General features: G+C 37.8%; 1 protein-coding gene across 1 annotated transcript in view; it reads right to left on the bottom strand.

Moving 5' to 3' along the window:
- BAZ1A (bromodomain adjacent to zinc finger domain 1A) overlaps window positions 1–22,021 on the bottom strand; it is a 122,626-nt gene extending 100,605 nt beyond the window's left edge. Inside the window, exon 1 of the mRNA XM_082737821.1 lies at window positions 21,958–22,021. The gene's annotated coding sequence lies outside the window, so the exon portion shown is untranslated. The remainder of the gene's footprint in view (window positions 1–21,957) is intronic.
- Between the last annotated feature and the right edge of the window lie 687 nt (window positions 22,022–22,708).

Genomic DNA, 22,708 nt, shown 5'->3' with positions numbered 1-22,708 from the left:
AGTCAATTTTTAATTTTATAATTAGGACTATATCCATTTTTTTAGGACCATTATCTTTTTTTTAACCAATTATCTTATGTGATTGAAGCATGGTATTAACATTGCAAGTTTGACTTGCAAGTTTGACACTAAGAGCTAGCTCCATATTTCCTGTATCCATAGACTACCTTGCAATTATAGATAAAGAAAGAGGATTAAGACTTAAAATTTAGAATCCAGTTCTGAATAGATCACTAAATTCAAATAAATCTGAGAACTCCTGCTGAAGCCTATTCTATTCCTACAGTGCCTCCAAGTGAACATATTTAGGGTTTTCTCTCTTTTATTTCTGTCACCATCATCATACCTCAGACCCAGGAGATAGGTTACTACCTTATTTCTCTAGTCTAAATGTTTAGGTCAAAACGCCCAACTCCTATTTCCTCAGCATAACTGAAATTTCACTCTAAGCTACCAGGAAACTGTTTCTCAGTAACTTTTTAGCATCTAGACACTACATACGTGACATCTAGAAACCAGTTTATCTTCCAGAGCAAGCATTTTGCCTATTTTAAGAATAAATACAACTACTAAACATCTTTCTTTTTCCCATTTCAAATTTCCCTCTTAAAATAAAGACCTCACTCTCAGTTCTAGTGTTGTAGGCAGAATAATAGCTCCCAACGAAGCCCGCAACCTATTTCTCAGAAACTGTGAATGTTGTATCTTACAAGGCAAAAGAAATTCACAGATGTACTTAAGGCTAAGGACCTTGAGATGGGAGGTATGCCTGGATTATATATGTGGGCCCAATCAGATCACTTGAGTCCTTAAAAGTGAAGATGTTTTTGTGAATGCAGTCAGAGACAGATGACATAAGTGAAGAAAGGATAGAGAGATGTTTCCAGTTTGGAATAGAAAAAAGGGGGCCACAAACCAAGGAACTCTGTGGTCTCTAGAAGCTGGAAGAGGGAAGGGAACAGATTCTCTGAAGGGAACAGAGGCTTCCAGAAGGGAACCTAGCCCACCAACATCTATGTTTTGCGCCGTGAGACCTGTGTTGGTCTTCTGACCTATCACTAAGTTTCTGGTAATTTGTTAGGACAGCAATAGAGAATGGATACATCCACTTCTCGGTCTGAAAACATTCTTAATTCTCAGCTTATTTTCAAGGCAATAGTGACCAACACCTTTGAACTTTAATGAATGATTGGGCTCTTTCAAGCTGAGGTTATTAGTAACTCCTTAAGTTTTCTGAAATGATTCATCTAGTTCTACCCCTTTAAGTTGCAAAAATTCATGTAGTTATTTCATAATGCCTCATTACCTTAACCATACACAACCATAAGTTACCATGTATATAGCAAGAGGATTATAAATGGACAAAGACTTTTTTTCTCTTCGTTAGATTGGATCTCCCCAGATCTCCTTGGGGGTCTTGCTCAGTCAGTTGTCTTCTCTCTATCTAATACCAAGCTCTCCACTACAGAGATTGGTACCTTTAGGCTATATAATCTAGTGCAAATCTCTTCCCCGGGGAGGATATTTTTAAGTTCACCTCTCTTTATCTTCATTCAGCATGGTTTCTTATCTCTTCTTAACCAACAACATTTAAGAAGGAAACCTATGCTCCTCATTTCTACTTCTTTATTTCTCAACCCTCCATAGTCTCCCTAAATGCCCCTAAAGCTGCTCTTGATTCTGACACCCTAATTGCCAAATCCAATGGACTCCCACCAGGGAAAGAGCTACGTTATTCACTCTGTTCCTTGACATCCTCTCCTACCTTGGTCTTTGTGATACACTCTCTCTGGTTCTCCTCCAACCTTTCTAACTTTCCTGAGTCTCCTTGGCATCTCCTCTTCCTCCTCAACTTACTTCCTAAACCCGGATATATCTCTTCTTTCTTGCATCCACTCTCCTCTCTCATCACTCCTCAGGGAAGCCTCCTTTAAGTCCTCATCTCCTCCTGACCACATAAACTGCCCCATCCTTCTTAGAATATAATGTCTTCCAGGGTCTTCTTGTTTCCTCATGGACTCCACCATAGCTCCTCGAGGGGTTTTGAGATGAGGAATGACTTATCATATTGACCTTTTATAAAGATTAATCTGGATGGGGTACGTAGGACTGACTGGATTGAGTAGGCCTGGAGGCAGGGAAACCAGTTGAGAAGGCACAGAATTACCCAGTATGGAATGACAACAGCCTGAATTATTGCCCTGGTAATGGAAAGAAAGATAAGCCAGGAGAAATATTTCAGTGGAAGTATTTAAGGCTGGTACTTGGTGACACATTAAAGAAGGAGAGGAAAAGTCAGAGATGACTCAGAAATTTCAGGTCTGGGAGACTAGAAAGGTAACAGCATCATTAACAGAAATGGGGTAACTGGGTATAGAAATAGGTTTGGGAGGAAGCAGAAGCAGTTAATCTTAGATATGGAACGTGAAAGCAGAGATGCCCCATCAGGGGGAGACTGGGCTCCGTAATCAAAAGAATCAAGGAACAGTTTCTAGAAATAGGATAACAAAAGCTACTAAAGTTGATGGATGCAGTAGTTCTCCCTCCCCTTTATTCACGGTTTTGCTCTCCATAGTCACAGTTATCCACAGTCAACCAGGACCCCCAGCAGATGATCCCTCCTCCTGATGACTCATTAGAAGCTCTACAGTCGCCTAATGCCAACCTAGCTTTTCACCTGACCTCATCTCATCAAGCAGGCATTTTATCATCTCACAACATCACAAGATGGATGAGTACAGTATAATAAGATATTCTGAGGGAGAGAGACGATATACATGTAGTTTTATTATAGTACATTGTTATTATAATTGTTCTATTTTATTATGACTTCTTACTGTTAATCTCTTACTGTGCCTAATTTATGAATTAAACTTTATCACAGGTATGTGTGTCTAGTGAAAAACATAGTTATATAGAGTCCAGTACTATAGTCTCAGGCATCCACTGAGGGTCTTGGAATATATCCCCTGTGTATGAGGTGGGGCTACTATATGACTATATAATATTTGCATAGAAATGTTAACATGTAAATAATATTTGCTAAATAAATAAATCTATTGATGTTATTTCCTCTATTCAAGTACCTACCCAAGATACCAGGACACCCAAGACACTCACTGGTGCTCCAAAATATCTATCTCACTGTACCACCATGAGTAGCCCCAGGCATTTGCTTTTTCTGTTGCTTCTCTTGATTGATCATTGCAAGGTATTACAAAAACTGTGGTGTTTGATCTTAGGGGCCTTCACAGACACAGATTCCTTGTAAGTCCTCTCATGTTAACATTCTATTGAACACCCTACAACAGGTTTTCCAAATCATTTTTTATTTTTTCTCAAGCTTCCAACCTGATCTTTCCTTTTTAGCCTTTCCTTGCTCTTGGCACTCACTTTGCCTCCTAATTCAAATCTGGGCCATTCAATATGACTTCTGTTCTCAACCCCAACTTTCTTATGTTTTCACTCCACCCTTCTTTCTTTCCCCACTGTCTCCTCCTTTCCAAGACTATATCTGTGTTTTTTATCACATTTCTTTCAACCTCCAGGACCTTGTTCCCTGACTTCATTCTTAAGATCTCCCTACCTCATTTGCTCCTTTCTTTTGGGCTGCTAACATAGTCAAGTCCACCCTATCTTTAAAAAATTTTTTCTTTAATAACACAGAGGACATGGGGAGATGGAGAAGAGAAGGTTGTTGGGGGAAATTGGAGGGGGAGACAAACCATGAGAGACTGTGGGCTCTGAAAAGCAATCTGATGGTTTTGGAGGGGTGGGGGGTGGGAGGTTGGGTGAGCCGGGTGGTGGAGCATTGGGTGTGGTGCATAACCAATCAATTCTGGAGGACTAAAAAGAAATTTTTAAAAAATAAACAAAAATTAAAAAAAAATTTTTTTCTTTAGCTTTGATTTCCTCAGAGCTTCCTATGACCTTATTACTCTTTTTTTTTTTTTTGGTGCTACTAAGTAATATAAACTTTATTTACAACTATTTATATGTATGTTTGTGTGTATATATATATATACATATATATAAAATACAAACTTTACAACAATATATATAGTATATATATAAAGTAATATAAACTTTACAACTATATATATATAGTCTTGATAGTGGCTTGAATTGTTGCTAGAGCTATTTGTGTATGTCCTATATGTTTATGTCAGAGTCTCGAAAATGTGAGTTTCTGTAGGGCAAAAGCCATGTAGTAAATTAATCAAAAATGTTTTCAGCTATGACTAATCAGGAAATAGTTGTGAGATCTGGGATGCCCACTTCCCAGAAATAATAAATACTGTAATACTACTTTGCCATTAGCTGTTTGCAAGGAGTTAAAATTATAAAGACAAATAGAGTTTCATGTAATGGTTATCTCTTATTCATAAGTCAGGATTTTTCTGATACCTATAACAAGAGCAATTACACTCATTTGAGGCCCTAAGTAAGGGTCTGGGGCAGTCCCTATGGCAATGAATGTAGACGTTCGCATGAGAAACAGGCAGTCAAGTTTTAAACTTAGAAGGCACCATGAGAGGGGCATCTGGGTGGCTCAGTCAGTTAAGCAGCTGCCTTCGGCTAGGGTCATGATCCCAGGGTTTTAGGTCAAAACACTCATTTCTTATTTCCTTAGCATAACTGAAATTTCACTCTAAGCTACCAGCAAACTGTTTCTCAATAACTTTTTAGCATCTACACACTACATCCTTGACATCTAGAAACCAGTTTATAATTACAATTATAATTTTATAATTTACCTGCATTGGGCTCCCTGCTCTACGGGGAGTCTGCATCTCCCTCTCCTTTTGCCTGCTACTCTGCCTACTTGTCCTCTCTATCTCTCAATCAAATAAATAAATAAAATCTTATTAAAAAAAAAAAAGAAGGCACCACGAGCACACTACTTTTTCCCATTATTAATTTAGATAGAATCAATATTCAGTAAAGTTATTTAGGCTTTAGAGCTTTCTAGCAGGAAAGTTGACAATGTTTCCCCTCTATACTCTATACATACACCTACATTTCTCTTTCTATCCTAAAAAGCTATTTTTTAGCCCTGATCCACCACTATAGCTGCCTTCTTAATTGATGAAGTTAGAGAAAATGTCAGAACGTGATGCTATGTAGTTGGAGCCAAGAGCTAAAGAACAAAATATTTTAAAAGTTAAAAGCATGGAGGACATGGGGAGTTAGAGAGGAGAAGGGAGTTGGGGTAAATTGGAAGGGGAGGTGAATCATGAGAGACTATGGACTCTGAAAAACAATTTGAGGGGTTTGAAGTGGCGGGAGGTGGGAGGTTGGGGTACCAGGTGGTGGGTATTATAGAGGGTACGGATTGCATGGAGCACTGGGTGTGGTGAAAAAATAACGATACTGTTATGCTGAAAATAAATAAATGAAAAAAAAGTTATATTAATTTTTATAATCAACTTTTAGAAAAAGTTATTTATATAATTTCACAAAAATAAAATACGCTTTTATGTCATCCTAACAAAACTAAAGCCCACAACTAGAAAAATCTGAAGATTGAAATTTGCAAGTAAAGCAAAGTTTATTCCTCACAGTTAAGTGTGAAAATTCAATTAAAAATAATTTAGAGAGGAGTACTTGGGGGTCACAGTCAGTTGAATGCCTCACTCTTCATTTTAGGCTGCGGTGGTGATCTTAGGGTCGTGAGATCAAGCCCCATGTCTGGCTCTGCGCTCAGCTTGGCATCTGCTTGAGGCTCTCTCTCCCTCTGTTGCCCCGGGCCCCCACACTCTCTCTCTAAAATAAATAATCTTTTTAAAAAATCACTTAGAGAGCAACTACTTGGTATAAAGCACTTTGCCAAGCACTGAGCTTAATATTTAAATATAAGAAAGTCATAATGGCTCAGCTTAAAGGTCTGTGTTACAAACATGTCTAGAAATACATTCTATGTTGCTATTCCTTGTTTATAGATAATCAGGTTGAGGTTTAGCAGAGTAAAGAAATTGTTCATGTTCCCACAGTATGCCAGTGGAAAAGCTGGAATTCAAATTGAGATTGATTAGATGTCAAACTCTATTCATCCAACAAATATTTCTAAGCCCTTTCTATATGCCGGCCACTGTTCTAGAAAAATAGGCTACTTTAGGGAAGGAAACAGAAGATCCCTGCACTCTTGGTGTTTATACTCATTAGCTGACAACTCCTCCATCTTCTCTCCTGCCACCCACCTACACACACACCTACACACACACACACACACACACACACACACACACATATACATACACATACACGTACTTTTCCGAGATTAACCCTTCTACCCAGATTGTTGATTTTATCACCTGCATCCTAAATCTCCTTTGAAGCCTGGCTCAATCCTCTTCCACAGGATCCATTCAACTCCATTAACTATATACAGGTCTCATCTTGAAAAATGCCTCTACTACTGGTCTTTACTTCCATTCTTTTTTCTTGCTCCATACCATCCCCCACATTCCACAGCACTCATTCTCTCTAACGCTCTGCTACCTGGTTTTCCTTCCACAAGCTGTTTGCAGTCCTCATGCCTCTTGATGAGTCTATGACATTTAATGAAGCTGGCCACTCCTAAAAACTCCTTCCTTGATTGTTGAGAAGTCAACTTACACTGGCTTTGAATGAATGGTGTTTCTACATCCATAAAATTATCTTTAAGAAGAAATAACATCTTCTCTAGTAAATAATGTCATCACAGTGATACATTGAGTAAGTTAGAAAATTGGTTAATTTTTTTCTTGAAATCCTCTAGAGGAATTTTTTCTTTTCATTTTTTAAAAAGATTTTATTTACTTATTTGACAGAGAAAGAGAGAGAGAGAGAGAGAGAGAGCATGGGTGGGGTGAGGAGCAGAGGAAGAGGGAGAAGCAGACTCCCTCCTGAGCAGGGAGCCCAATGCAGGACTTGACCCCCAGACTCTGGATCATGACCTGAGCCGAAGGCAGATGTTTAACAGACTGAGCTGCACTGTGCCCTTGTTTTCATGTTTTTAAGATCTTTCTTTTCAAACTTCTAAAAAATTTATTTTTATTTTTTTATTTTTATTTATTTTATTTATTTATTTATTTTTAAAGATTTTATTTATTTATTTGTCAGAGAGAGAACGAGCGAGAGCGAGCATAGGCAGACAGAGTGGAAGGCAGAGTCAGAGGGAGAAGCAGGCTCCCTGCAGAGCAAGGAGCCCGATGTGGGATTCGATCCCAGGACACTGGGATCATGACCTGAGCCGAAGGCAGCTGCTTAACCAACTGAACCACCCAGGCGTCCCTTTTTAAAAATTTTTTTAGAGAGAAAGAGAGAGCACACACATGAGTTGGGGGAGAGGGGCAGAGGGAGAGAGAGCATCTTAAGTAGGCTCCACAGTCCAGAGCCAGACATTGGGCTCACAGCCCTGAGATCATGACCTGAGCCAAAACCAAGAGTCAGACACTCAACTGCTCAACCCACTGAGCAACCCAGCCTCCCTTAAGATCTAATACAAACAAGATGATACATATTTATATTCATTGTATCATGTATTTCAGTGGAAAGCAAGAGGTAACTCCAACTGCCATAAAAGTCAGACACAATCTCTACCACTCAGAAGATGACTCAGAACTACTTCATACTCCAGACACATTCAGAAGCAGATAGAAGAATTGTAAAAGCCTGGATTTGAAGTCATTTAATGTTAGCACATAAAGTCCCACATGCATTAATTGTATTATAGCCCCATAATAAGTGTTTATTATAGTACTTCTGAATTATTATTATTATTATTATTATTGTTACCATTTTAAAGATTTTGTTTTTATTTATTTGATACAGAGAGAGAGACAGCCAGAGAGGGAACACAAGCAGGGGGAGTGGAAGAGGGAGAAGCCAGGCTTTCCCCCCTCGCAGGGAGTCTGACTCAGGGCTTGATCCCAGGACCCAGGAATCATGATCTGAGCCGAAGGCAAATGCTTAACGACTGAGCCACCCAGGTGTCCCACACCTCTAAATTATTAAGAAAAGATAAAATTATGTTCCGTATACCATTAAGGAGTCTAAGAATACATACACTGTATTTTTATATGTGTATATGTGTATATATATGTATGTATACACACACAAAACAATACTCAACCTAAGGAATTATCACAGAAAACACTGCCTAGGTAAAGAAAGAGAGCACAGTGTATGCCCCCAAATTTAGGAGATTCATCTAGGCTGTCACACATAGCTGTAGTTTATTCATTTTTGTTGCAATGTGCTGTTCTATACATTCACCATAATTTACCCATTTTTCTGTTCATTAACATTGGGTTATTTGCAGTTTTTGCCTATGAATATTCTCGCACATAAGTCTTGGACATGTGAATGTACGCATAGCAATAGAATTGTTGGGTCACAGGATATACATATTCTCAGCTTTAGTAAATAGTGAAACTGTCTTCTATAGTGGTCATACTAGTTGGTACTCTCATCAACGACATTATATAAGTTCCAGTAACTGTTTATCCTCACTAATAATTTGTGTTGCCTTTTTTTTTTTTAAAGCCATTATGGTGGCTTTCTAATAATATCTCATTGTGGCTTAAGTTGGCATTTTCCTCATTGCTAATGAGGTTAATTATATTTTTATATGTTTATTGGCCACTTGGATTTTTTTCTTTGGGAAATACTCTTTACATTTTAAAGGATTTTGATATTAAGTGGTTAAAATAAACAGAATGAGTTTTGTTAAGTGGAACAGGGACAAAGATCAGCTACTAAAGGCCTTTAATTATGGGGTGCCTAGGTGGCTCAGTGGGTTAAGCCTCTGCCTTTGGCTCAGGTCATGGTCTCAAGATCCTGGGATGGAGCACTTCATCAGGCTCTCTGCTCAGTAGGGAGCCTGCTTCCCCCCTCTTCTCTCTGCCTACTTGTGTCTGTCAAATAAATAAAACTTAAAAAAATATATAAAGCTCTTTAATTTTGCTCTTGGGCTCTCTGAGCAAGACAAGACAAGACCAAAAGCTGCTGTCCAGAAATGGAGAGTTATTGTTTCCATGAACTGAGCTTGAGGCCAGCAAATAGAGGGAGAATATTATTTTCTCAATAGGCTTTGGGGAAATTTATATTTCAAACTATAACACTCAAGTTTTGTGGAGTCTAAAGGAACAGGAAAGTTGAACCAGAGGGACCCTGCTCTATCACATTTTCTTTCTAGGCCTCAGGATCCAGAAAGCATTTGTTCAAAGAATGGACTTCAATCAGTTTCTAGGGTGTCTACTGGGTTTCGGTAGCAGCAGAGAGTCTCATAACAAGAAAGAATATTTTTGAGAGATTGTCAGCCTAACACTGGAAGCCGCCCCCTAGTCTAAAAGTGAAGCTGCAGTGGGGGCTGAAATGGGAGGGACAGCTAACCACTGGCTGATCATATATGGGAAATTCACAAACATAGAGGAGTTTCATTTCCCCTCCATGTCAGATTATTGAGGCTTTTTATAAATTCTATTCTATCAAAGGAGAAGAATCCCTTATTTGCAAGACATCTCTACAATCATTAGGAATAATGAATCATGCTAGAGAAACAATAGGCTATTGCAGAAAGCAAACGTCTTTTATGACTGGTGCTTTAAATTTCCATTTGGCCTATAAAGCCTTGAGAAACAATAAGTTTCCTCATCTATAAAGAATGGAGATAGATTCTAGGCTCATAACTTTAATACATAACCCATAGTATCTAATCCACTCTAGAAAATAGAATGCTACAGAAAGTTTTATTATTCATTTTACAAAGTTAGCATAACCCTGAGAACAAAATCTGAGACACATAGTACAGAAAAAAAGAAAACCACAGACTAATATCATTTATGTAAACTGATGCAAAAAAAAAAACAAAACCAACTCAAATAAAATATCAGCAGTAGAATCCAGTAGTATGTATTATTAGAATAACACACCCTAACTGAGAAGGGTTTATTTTGAGAATGTATAGATGGTTCAACATTAAAAGATCAATAAATAAATTTCACCAAAAGATGCATCGAAAGAGTAGAAATCCAAGAGCACTTTGAGAGAGAACAAAAGAGGACTTGATAAAAGTTGACGTCTGTTCTTGGTTTGTTAAGTATGAGCAAAACCAAAATAAAACATAAGCAGCAAATTTCAAACCTAACGTTAAAACTGCAGTTACGTTTTCATCAAAATCAGGAACAATAAAAAATCCCCGCTGTTGTTGCTCTTACTTGTATCTGTTCAGGAAGCTAGCTAGTAGGTGAGACATGACAAAGGAACAAGATAAAGCTATTTTATTTTTTTAAAGATTTTATTTATTTATTTGACAGAGAGAGAGATCACAAGTAGGCAGAGAGGCAGGCAGAGAGAGAAGGTGAAGCAGGCTCCCTGCTGAGCCCAATTTGGGGCTCAATCCCAGGACCCCAAGACCCTGACCTGAGCCGAAGGGAGAAGCTTAACCCACTGAGCCACCCAGGCACTCCAGATAAAGCTATTTTGAAATAAGAGAACTTTATCATTATGTATGGATGGTCTAATTGTCTGGAAAACCAAGGGTCAACTACAAAAACTATTACCATTAATAAGAGATTTTCAGAAAGATGTTTGGTTACCAAATAACTTTCCTGTACAGTACCAATAGCTGTTTAGAAAATGGAAGAGAGATCCCATTCAAAAGAGCCCAGACTGAGGCCTTTACCTTGGTGCTTCTGCTTGAAATATTTCCCCTCCCCTTTGCTTGTCTGCCACTCATCATTCCATTCTCTTCTCAATTTCCTGTTCTTTATAAAGACTTCTCCCCATTCTAGGCCCTAACGCTCTTAATCATTTCCAGAGGCAGAGACAGCTGCTCTGTGTGTTTGCATGTGTTTACGTCTTCTCCTGGATGCACACAACACATTTCCCAGCCTTCCTAGTAGTGAGTTGGATCTATGTGACTGAATTTTGGCCAGTGTTGTGTGGGATAAAGTGCCACTTATGGAGTAGGGGAAAAAAACCCCAACTCTCTCAACCACTTCTCTGCTCTTCTCTTTTCCCACCAACGAGACGAAAATACACCAAAGACCTAGAGATGGTGGAGCCTCAAGAAGGAAGTGAGAACTAAGGAGCCTACGTCCTCGAGTTACAGTTTAGTAGAGAATTGCTCAAGGAAGTCACCTTATCAGGAACACCCACACTGGTTTGTTGCATGAGCAGGAAGTAAGTTTTTTTCTTTCATGTAAGAAGTCTTTGGTTTTTTTATTACAACATTGGACAACCAGACTAATAATACATTGACCCTGTGTCAAACAGTATGGCACTCTGCAGACATTAAGCTTTTAGTACCCCTGGCTCCATTTCCATTTCTTGCTTGCCCAAGATCCCATAGCTACTTGAGTGGTGAAGCCACTGTTTTTGGAGCCTAAACTCTTTACCACTAGGCTATCCTGATCCACCAGAGCAAGGACATATTTGAAAAAGAAGAGGCATGAAGATGACCTTCCTTACAATGATACTTCCTTACTATGATACAAAGTGTATCATAAATCTCTAAAAATAGAAAAGAATAAACAGGGCAGGTAGACACACAGATTGGTGAAGTAGAGCTACAAGTAATCCAAACAATGTGCCTGATGGATTTTTGGCAACGGTGCAAAAGCAAGTCAGTGGAAGAAAGGAGAGCTTTTTAAATAGATGGTGCTGGAATGATTGTGGACAGCTATAGGCTATAAAGAAAAACTTCCTTCCACCTAAAACTTACACTTTATATAAAAATTAACTAAAAATGGGGAGTGCTTGGGTGGCTCAGTTGTTAAGCATCAGCCTTTGGCTCAGGTCATGATCCCAGGGTCCTGAGATAGAGCCCCGCATCCATCTGGCTTTCCTGCTCAATGAGAAGCCTGCTTCTCCCTCTGCCACTACCCCTGCTTGTGTTCCCTCTCTCACTGTGTTTCTCTCTCTGTCAGATAAATGAATAAAATCTTAAAAGAAAAAAAAAGAACTCAAAATGGGTCATGGACTTAAATTTAAAACATAAAAGCTATAAAACCTTTAGAAAAAAGAAAATTTTCAAATCCTCTGCCATTTTCCAATCAGATTGGTTTTTGTTATTGAGTTGTATGAATTCTTTAAATATTTTGGATGGTAACCCCTTGTGAGATATATGATTGGCAAATATTTTCTCCCATTCAGAAGGTTTCCTTTTCATTTTGTTGATTTTCTTTGCTTTTCAGAAGCTTTTTAATTTTATGTATGTATGTGTTACATATATATAACATAAGAACTCTTAAAATTCAACAGTTAAAAAAGTTATCCAATTAGAAAAACGGGCAAAAAAACAGGAACAGACATTTCACTAAAGAGGATAGACAGATTAACACATGAAAAGATGTTCAATATTATTAGCCATCAGGGAAATTAGAATTAAAACCATGATGAGATATTGTTACCCACCTATAAGAGTGGCTAAAATAATGAAAAATGATAAGACCAAATGCGGGCAAAGAAGTGGAAAATGGAAACATTCATACATCTCTGGTAGGAATGTAAAATAGTACAGTCATTCTGGAAAATAGTTTGGCAATTTCTTATAAAACTAAAAATGCATTCCAGCAATTGTACTCCTGGGCATTTATCCCAGAGACATGAAAAGTTCAGTTTACACAAAAACCTGTAACAGCTTTCTTTGTAACAGGCCCAAACTAGAAACAACCCAGATGTCCTTCAATGGGTGAATGACTAAACAAACTGTGGCATATCCACACCATTAAATATTACTCAACAATAAAAAGGAACAAACCATTGGTATAACAACTTCGATGGATCTAAAGGGAGTTATATGGAGAAAAAAAAAAAAAAAACAACTCATAAGTTTATATACTGTGTGATTCCGTTTATGTAACCATCCTGAAATAACAAAATTATAGATATGGCGACCGTTTTAGTGGTCGCCAAGAGTTAGAAATGGGGGTGACAGAGGTGTGAGCTTTGTGGTGATGGGACAGTTCTGTATTTTGATTGTAGTTGTGATTACAATAACCTACATATGATAAAATTGCATAGAACTTTATACATATGCACACAGTACACAAGTGCATATAAAATCTGAATAAACTCTATGGATTATACTAATGTCATTTTCTTACAAAGAAAAGGAAAAAACACCCAATAGAAAAATGGGCAAAAGACATGAAGCTCCTTATAAAAGAAGAAATACAAAACTAAATAAATAAATACATAAAATAAAAGAAAAAATACAAATGACCAGTTGTTTAGAGAAAGATGTTGCCTCATTAGACACTAGAGATGTGGACATGAGTTTTCACTTATTAATCTTCAAGGAATAAATTTCACTCATTTTTTTTTTCACTAGAATTATATCCCCGGAAATTTTGGGTATTGTAGGCAAAGATTTATATGTAAAGCTGTCAAAGTTCTATTTCTATTAATAAAAAAGGAAGAAAAAAAGAAAAAGAAGAAAATTCTAATAGTTAGCAGAAAGGGATTAAATAAATTATGGTATATCCAAACAATTAACTACTGTGCTACCTGTGATTAGACATGACATTGTAGAGTGTGTTTTATTCCCATGTAAAGATATTTAGATATTTTTAATGTATGGTTCAAATGAAAAAAAAAAGTTATAAAATAATATGTTTGATAGGTCTTAAACATGTATCGAAATTCTAACACTGACCAGCGTTTATTTCTGGATCGATGGGTTAATTGGTGTTTTTTTTTTTTTTTAAGATTTTATTTATTTATTTGACAGAGAGAGTGATCACAAATAGGCAGAGAGACAGACAGAGAGAGAGATGAGGAGAAGCAGGCTCCCTGCTGAGCAGAGAGCCCTATGCGGGACTCGATCCCAGGCCCCTGGGATCATGACCTGAGCCGAAGGTAGAGGCTTAACCCACTGAGCCACCCAGGCGCCCCTTAATTGGTGTTTTTAATTTTTATTTTAAATATTTTCGTTGCTGTTTTGACTTCTCTGCAATTGGCATAGATTGTTTTTATAATAAGAATAAATACTAAAGGGAGGTGCCTGGATGGCTTAGTGGGTCAAGTGTCTGACCTTGGCTCAGATCATGACCTCAAGGTCCTGGGCTAGAGCCCCACCTCTGGCTCCACCCCTAGAGGGTAGCCAACTTCTCCCTCTGCCCCTCCTTCCACGCATGCGTGAAGGCTTGCTTTCTCTCTCAAATAAATAAGATCTTTAAAAAAGAGAGAATAAAAAGTAAGGTTGGGGGCGCCTGGGTGGCTCAGTGGGTTAAAGCCTCTGCCCTCTGCTCAGGTCATGATCTCAGGGTCCTGGGATCGAGTCCCGCATCAGGCTCTCTGATCAGCAGGGAGCCTGCTTCCTCTTCTCTCTCTGCCTGCCTCTCTGCCTGCTTGTCATCTCTCTCTGTCAAATAAATAAATAAAATCTTTTAAAAAAATAAATAAATAAACAGCAGCAAAATCAACATGGTCAATGTCGTCATCACCCTCCCACCAAGAGTGGGACTGATCATGCCTAATCCGAGTAACCTGAGGACCACCTTTCTACTTTTACATGTTGACGTTCATTTTAACTTGATTTGCATTTAAAAAAATGCTGGGTGGGCACCCAGTATAATGTGATCTGGGGCCCATCTGTCTCTATAAAATGGTCCTGGAGGCCTCCCCTCAACGTTACAGCCCCACCCACACATTTCTTTTCTTTTCTTTTTTTTTTTTTAAAGATTTTATTTTTTATTAATTTATTTGACAGAGAGAAAGATCACAAGTAGGCGGAGAGTCAGGCAGAGAGAGAGGAGGAAGCAGGCTCCCGCTGAGCAAAGAACCCGATGCGGGGCTCGATTCCAGGACACTGAGATCATGACCTGAGCCGAAGGCAGCGGCTTAATCTACTGAGCCACCCAGGCGCCTCCAACCCACACATTTCACCTCAATTCCTATGTTTTGTTCTTCCCCAGAGCTCATTGTAAGATTTCTGAACAAACTCATTGAAATAAACCCCACTGATGCTTGTATGCTACAGCAACAGCAACACTGGGGCGGCACTCAGCTTTTCTAGAAAGATCCCTGGGTCATATGGTGGCTCCATCCTACTCACTTTGAAAGGAAAGGCTCTTTGGGACTTGCTGTCTATGGAGTATTTAGTCTCTGTCCCTCCGATGACTTAGCTTCCCAGCAAAAAGTAGAGTCTCTCTGTTCTAACAAAGTAGTGAGTTTTATTTTAGTCTGAAGATTGCTTCCCTGTGTTTTGAATGGCTTCAGGTTTACAAATTGTCTGTTAGTAACATGGAACTTACAATGCATGTTCTCAAAGATAACCTAAAATCAGGCGCCTAGTCGTTAGGCTAATGCCTTCAGCTCAGGTCATGATCCCGGAGACCTGGGACTGAGCCCCGCATTGGGCTCCCTGCTCCGCGGGAAGCCTGCTTCTCCTTCTCCCACTCCCCTGCTTGTGTTCCCTCTCTGTCAAATAAATAAATAAATAAAATCTTAAAAAAAAAAAAAAAAGATAGCCTAAAAATCTAATTATGCTGTAATTTTGTTCTTCATAATAATGGGGATACAAAACTAGGTCGACCCCTATACCTTCTGGAGTCTACCCAGTTGCATGATTGGACCTTGGGAATGTTAAGATTCCCAAGAGACAGTCAGCACAAAGTTTTCTGCAACTTGCACTTATCTGTTTCTTGTATTGTCTGTGTACATTTTAAAGCAAAGTAGCAGATCTAATAAATAGCAAATTCTGAACTGTAGCGTTTTGTGTTTTTGTTTATCTTTTAATTTTGCAAAGACATTCCAAGGCTGTTGCAACCAGTCTGTTCAAGAACAAAAGCTCATTAGTGTGTCTCAACAGTCAGAGAAAACAAATTGCAACAAGTAGTGCTAAAATTTCCAAAATAAGCAGGACCTGGGAAGAACTTAAGGGGTCCAAAAATTCTTATGTAACTCTAATTGGCCAGAATAAAAACTTCTATTTTGCACAAGTCAGATAGAATTATGTAGACCAAGGCATTGTTTTTGCAAGATCAAGACTAGTAATCTTAAAACATATTAGATTAAGCACATATCTTCTCAAGGAAGCACTTCCTGTTACCCACTCCCCCACCGCCCCGCACCCAAACACCAAACGCTGAACACTTCTTTCTTGGTTCCCTTATTCTCCTACATACCTCTTACAACACACTGCACCCATTTGTTTATATGTTAATAGTCCTGGGATGGAGGAGGGCAGGGACATCCCCTTCCTCCCCTAAAACAATACATGTCACACATGTCCCCTTATTTAATATATCCAAAATGAATGAATGAATATGAATATGAATGGACATTAAGAAGAATTTGGATTGTATTTGTTTGTTTTTAGATTTTATTTATTTATTTCAGAGGAAGAGAGAGAGAGTGCAAGCCTGAGCAGGGGGGAGGGGCAGAGGGAGAAGTAGACTCTCCACTAAGCAGAGAGCACTGGTGAGCAGAGAGCAGGACCCTGGGATTGTGACCTGAGGGGAAGGCAGATGCTTAACTGACTGAGCCTCCCAGGAGGTTCTGGACTATATTTTTTTCAACTCCATTGTATAAACTTAACGAGATGGAAAATGGTTTCTCCTTTTTTGGATCTTGAGTAATGTTGAAATAAAATCATGTTAAAAGTGAGATGGAGGGGCGCCTGGGTTAAACCCTCTGCCTTTGGCTCAGGTCATGATCCCAGAGTCCTGGGATGGAGTCCGGCATCAGGCCCTCTGCTCAGCAGGGAGCCTGCTTCCTCCTCTCTCAGTGCCTGCCTTTCTGACTACTTGTGATCTCTGTCCAATAAAGAAATAAAATCTTAAAAAAAAAATAGAGTGGAATGGAAAAGAAGAAATAAGATAGAACCCCAATAGTAGCCAGGAGGTTTAGTTTTTTACCATCATTCACTAAACTTCTGATGGTGGGTGAATGGGACCCGGTTTTCTTAGTGGTGGGGTTGACATATCTATATAATAAGAGGTTTCAATTAGATGCCACAGAACCAGCTTTTAGGGCCTTTTTATAATAGAGAGAGAGGGAGAAAGACAGAGAGACGGGGGTGGGAGGGAAGGCAGAGGGAGAGAGAGAGAATCCCAAGCAGGCTCCTTGCTCAGTGCAGAGCCCAGCCTTGATCTCAAGATCCCGAGATCATGACCTGAGCTGAAATCAAGGGTTCCAGGCTTACCCTACTGAGCCACCCAGACATGCCTGGAACCAGCTTACAGATTTTGTGAAGCCGTTCATTATTCCATTCCATAGCACAGAAATGTATCTTTGTCTTTAGAAAAATTGGTATTATTAACACAGTTTTTGGAGTGATGGTTATTAATGTAAGATCTTTCACCTTTTTACATGCCATTGTCCTCATGCTTTAGCAGAATAGCACTTTGGTAAACACCTCTGTTACAGCACTTGTCACATTGTATCATAATTCTTTGGCTCCTTGATGGTTTCTCATTGGATAGTTAGCTCTTCAAGGCCAGGTGTCAGTGTTGACATATCTTTACCTACCAATGGATAAACCACTTCTAGTACATGTTTAATGCACAGCGGACCTCCAAAAATATTTTTTGAAGAATGAATTTTAATATTTTAGGTCCACCTTGAACTATTCCAAGCACAAAATTTCACATATTTCTAAAGGAGCTCTGTTTTTAAATTTAGGAGTCTTCATGGTTATTTCAAATTCATCTGTATTCTCCATGGCTTGTACCATTTTTGTTATTTAAAATTTTAAATTTCATTTTAAATATGCAAGAGCATAGTAACTAGGAACTGATTCATATACCAAGTGGGCAGATCACAGAATTTAATTACCCCAAACTGTCAGAGGCGTTGTGAGTTTTAATGTCTGTAAAGGCTTTTACCATGCTGGGATGAAAGACGTTCAGGAGTAATGCGTCACCATCAGTAGTGCTACCACCATCTACGCACACCAATTTAAAAGTACATTTAAAATACCATTTCAAATTCTGTAAGGACATGCAAATGTGCCATATCGTGCTGCAACAAAATTAGAAATAATTTAGATTTTTATTAGTGCTTATTTTAGTCTATTATTTCTAGCTAGAATGTTTCATTTTTAAAAAAAGATTTACTTATTTATTTGAGACAGAAACAGAGAGAGAGAGAGAGAGAGAGAGAGAGCATGAGCAGGGGATTAGAGGCAGAAGGAGAAGGAGAAGAAGGCTCTCCACTGAGCGGGGATTGACATGTAGGGCTCACCCAGGACTCCAGGATCATGTCCTGAGCAGAAGGCAGTTGTTTAACTGATGGAGCCACAAGGGCATGCCTTCCTCTTTGTTAATACAGCTTAATCTTCAACTACATTTTAGGAGGGTCTTTATTTTGTTTTATTGTTGTGGTGGTTGTTAACCTAATTAACTCTCAAATTACTTTATCTCTAAAATATGACTATATTTCATTGTAAAACCACTTAACTCTTTCTTAATTCCCATTATCTAATTCATAAAATTCATAAAATTCAAAATCATAAAATTCAAAATAATCCCTTTTTAAAAAAATCAAATCAGTTTAATTTTCCTGCTATCCCCTCAAGCATACAAATCTGTAGTTTGTTGTTTCTGCTGTTTAATAAGATCAATTTTCAACTTGAAACCCTCTCATGGCACTATGTACATCTCTCATATAGTCCTTGCCACAAGCACAGCTTTACATTTATTTGTGTAATTATTTGATTATTTTGCTTCTTCCATGAGTACACAAACAGTTTTTGCTCACTATTAGACCCCCTGCTCTTAGAACAGTGCCTGGCACATAGATGTTCAATAAACACATGTTAATTCTGTTCTACTAAGTCTTTGTCCAGATTTACTGTAGGCACTAAAATACTAAAGGTTTAAAAGAGGGAATTTTAAAAAGTAGAATCATAAAAAATGAAATCACTATTTGGAAATTATTATTTTTTTAATTTTAAAAAATATTTTATTTATTTATTTGACAGAGAGACAGTGAGAGCAGGAACACAAGTAGGGGGAGTTGGAGAGGGAAAAGCAGGGTTCCTGCCAAACAGAGAGCCCAATGCAGGGCTCCATCCCAGGACCCTGGGATCATGAACTGAGCTGAAGGCGGCCACCTAGGCACACCAGAAATTTTTTTTTTTTAAAGATTTTATTTATTTATTTGACAGAGAGAAATCACAAGTAGATGGAGAGGCAGGAGAGAGAGAGAGAGGGAAGCAGGCTCCCTGCTGAGCAGAGAGCCCGATGCGGGACTTGATCCCAGGACCCTGAGATCATGACCTGAGCCGAAGGCAGCGGCTTAACCCACTGAGCCACCCAGGCGTCCCAGAAATTATTTTTATTAGTGAAATTATTAAATCTGGTAATGGAGAAGTACATAAAATCAGAATATATATTTCATAAAAATTTTTACCAACAATAACATTTTTACTAGTATGTATCAATGTCACTCTCTCTTTTGAACTGTCACTGTGAAATAATGATAAAAATAACAGATGACATTTATTGAGTGCTTACCTTGTATAGGCACTTAAGTACTGTACATGCATGATCTCACTCAATCCTCACAAACCCTTGAGATAGGTATTATTAAACCCATTTTACTTATGAGAAAAATCAAGGCTTAGAGAAGTTAAGATGACTTGCTTAAAGTCCTACAACTACTAAGTGGTAGAGACAATACAGCCAATAGTCAACCCAGATCTGTCTGACTCCTGACTCCCTTCCTCATCCTTTCTTAACCACGAATATCTATGCTAAGAGATACTAGATCATCATAGGCTTTGATGTTAGACCAGCTCTGAGTTTGAGACCCAGCTCTAGAGCACACCAGCCATTTGATCTTAGACAAGTTACATAACCACCTCATTTCCACCCTAAACCTCAGCAGAGTTCTGTAAATAGAAAATGGAATAATAGCACCTATCTTTGCCAGTTGCTGTAAAAATTAGGTATACTGTAGATAAAATGCCTGACACACAGTATGCCTTCAATAAATCACTTTTTATTGTTATTTTATATGATGTTTCTTTGTTTCATGTAACTTGTATTTGGCAACATTGTGTTTTAGATGGTTCAGGATAGTCCTCTTTCTGTAATTCAAAAACACTATTGCCAAAGATACACTTGTCAGAGCACATATCTTATTTTTTTGGTCTGGAAAATAGGATCGCTATACTCAAGTATCATTTAGTTGTGTACTAAACCTATTAAAGATAGCTAACCTATCTATGTTAAATAACTGAATGATTATTATATAGCAAATACATGAAGAATTCATAGGGAAGCAGGAAAAACTTACTTATGACAGATCAAAAAGAATAAACAGGTTTCAAAAATTATCTCTGAATTTTATCTCTCATTCTGTTCTACAAATATAGGTCCAATTTAATTTTTGCAATTTGATGTGATAATGAAAAAGCAACATCATTGTCTGTATATGTAAGTCTGTAGTTACTGATCAGTCAAAAAGTTATGATTCACTACTCATACAATCAAAATAAATGAGCAAATGTAATGTTTGCTAAATGATGTATAATATTTAATCACATTCATGTGAAAATAAAAATAATTATTTAATTAAAAGAAATACAGATGATTCGGATTGTCCACAAAAATACTGAAAATTAATTGAGCTATTTGGATGATAGTAGACATATACAAGCACCTTTCAGCATAATTACTAAAAACAATTTTGCTTTTAAAGCTATGCCAATTCTTTTTCCCAATTCTAAAACCTCAGGGAGAAATCCAAATTAAGTAGTATAGTTTAAAAATAGAATCTATGAGCTCTACAACTGAAATAGTATATGGTTTATATACTGTATAAATTAAAAATTATAACTTAGTTTATATTAATCAGCAGTATTGATTTAGAACCTATAATTATCACTGACGTAAAATGTCAGTAGTTTTCTTATTTTACTCTGACTTGCTCATTAGGGACAAATTTCAAACACAAAAATTAAAATCTATATTTATCCATTTGGAATGTTTAATGCTTCCAAACATCTTGATTTAATGTTTATGTGAATCAACATTTCACACATTATTTTTAGATTATTAATTTCTAATGCTATGTTTATACCTGGATAATTTTATAAATGGTAATAGTGTAGAAAACCAAAGAATGTAACTTTAAATATCATAATTATTCTTTACTTCTTTATATTTATAATGTAGTAAATAACCATTGAGTTCTGTGACATTCCTACAAAATATGATATTTCATTCCTATTTATAAATGATTTGTATAGGAATGCATATATGATATGTAGTAGCAACAAAGCCAGGAAAAAGATGAGTTTCTGATATGTGATTTCGGAATGAGTCTCCTAATTCTTACTTTAACTCTAGATGTCGAAAAAAATAAAATCCTCACATTCCCAGACACAATTAAGCAGTAGCTCCCTAAATAAACAACGATCTTATATTTAGTATATGTGCCCCTGAATAGAGCACAGAACTATTTTATATTTAAACAATACATTGTTTCCAAATGTACCCCAGGACATGGTGATTGATTTGTTTAGGGAAAATACCACACTTGTAGATAAGCTCATGAATCTGTTGTCCAGGTAGGATTTGAAAGTCCCAGGGAGAGGCCTTTCTCAAACCTCTCCCCCAAATTCCCAAGACTGCTATCAGTCACTAATATGTTAGTTTGAATGAGTTTAGTGGTTACCAACCTGCACAAGACTTGTAGGAAATAGGAGCTCAGTGCTGAAAGGAAAAGAAAGGACAACTGCCAGGCTAGTGTGTCTGCCGCAGAGCCTGGAGGCCGTTTGGGAGCCGCTGCAGGACACCAGGCCCTGGAAGAATGGAGAATGCAGAAAGATGGCACAGAAAAGAAGATAAAGGACTCATGGAGGAAAACTTCACATATTTCACAGTTTCTCAAATAATCAAAACTAGTAATTTATACGGTTGATCCCAAACAGTAGTCAAACAAAATGGTCAGATCTGAAATACTAAATAAAGATAACCAAAGTTCTAAATGGCTAAGAAATACTTAAATAATTACCTTTTCTTCTGGTGTTGAAAAGTTATAGGCTGAATTTCACAGAGGCTGAATGTATTCTATTTATTCTACTGGTTTTCTCCTCCTAGCAGTTAAAAACCGGTAACCTACAGAAAAACAGTAGTATAATCTCAACATTCCATGAAAGTTGACCGTAATCAGGAGCCGGGCCAATACTGAAGTGGTAAGGTCATTTATTGTAATTTATAGCAAAGTAAAGATATATGTGTGTGTTTTTAATCTCTTTTATTGGAAATAAGAGATTATTGAACATTTAAATGATTGGGAAAAAAACCCGTGTTTTTATCCTCCTTTCTTATTCTCTATGCACAGTTCTTTTTTTTTTTAATTTAAAAAAAATTTTTTTTAAAGATTTTATTTATTTATTTGACAGAGAGAAATCACAAGTAGGTAGAGAGGCAGGCAGAGAGAGAGAGGAGGAAGCAGGCTCCCTGCTGAGCAGAGAGCCCGATGCGGGACTCGATTCCAGGACCCTGAGATCATGACCTGAGCCGAAGGCAGCGGCCTAACCACTGAGCCACCCGGGCGCCCTCTATGCACAGTTCTAATAGATGAGCTGTTAAGTTCAAAATCTGGAAATGTAATATAAGGTAAAATATTTGGGGAAGCATGTGTGTCCATGTTTCTGGCTGTTTCAGATATGTGCAGGGGTGTGAAAGACAGAAAAGAAACCAAATATTCAAATGGGCCCCATGGGCACCACTGAGTCCATGAACTTCTTACAAAGTAGGGT

This window comes from Mustela nivalis, assembly GCF_964662115.1.
Source record: "Mustela nivalis genome assembly, chromosome: 6".
In the NCBI taxonomy this organism is placed as follows: Eukaryota; Metazoa; Chordata; class Mammalia; order Carnivora; family Mustelidae; genus Mustela; species Mustela nivalis.
Note: the sequence above shows the minus strand (reverse complement) of the source record. Positions and strands in the feature narration are given on the sequence as shown.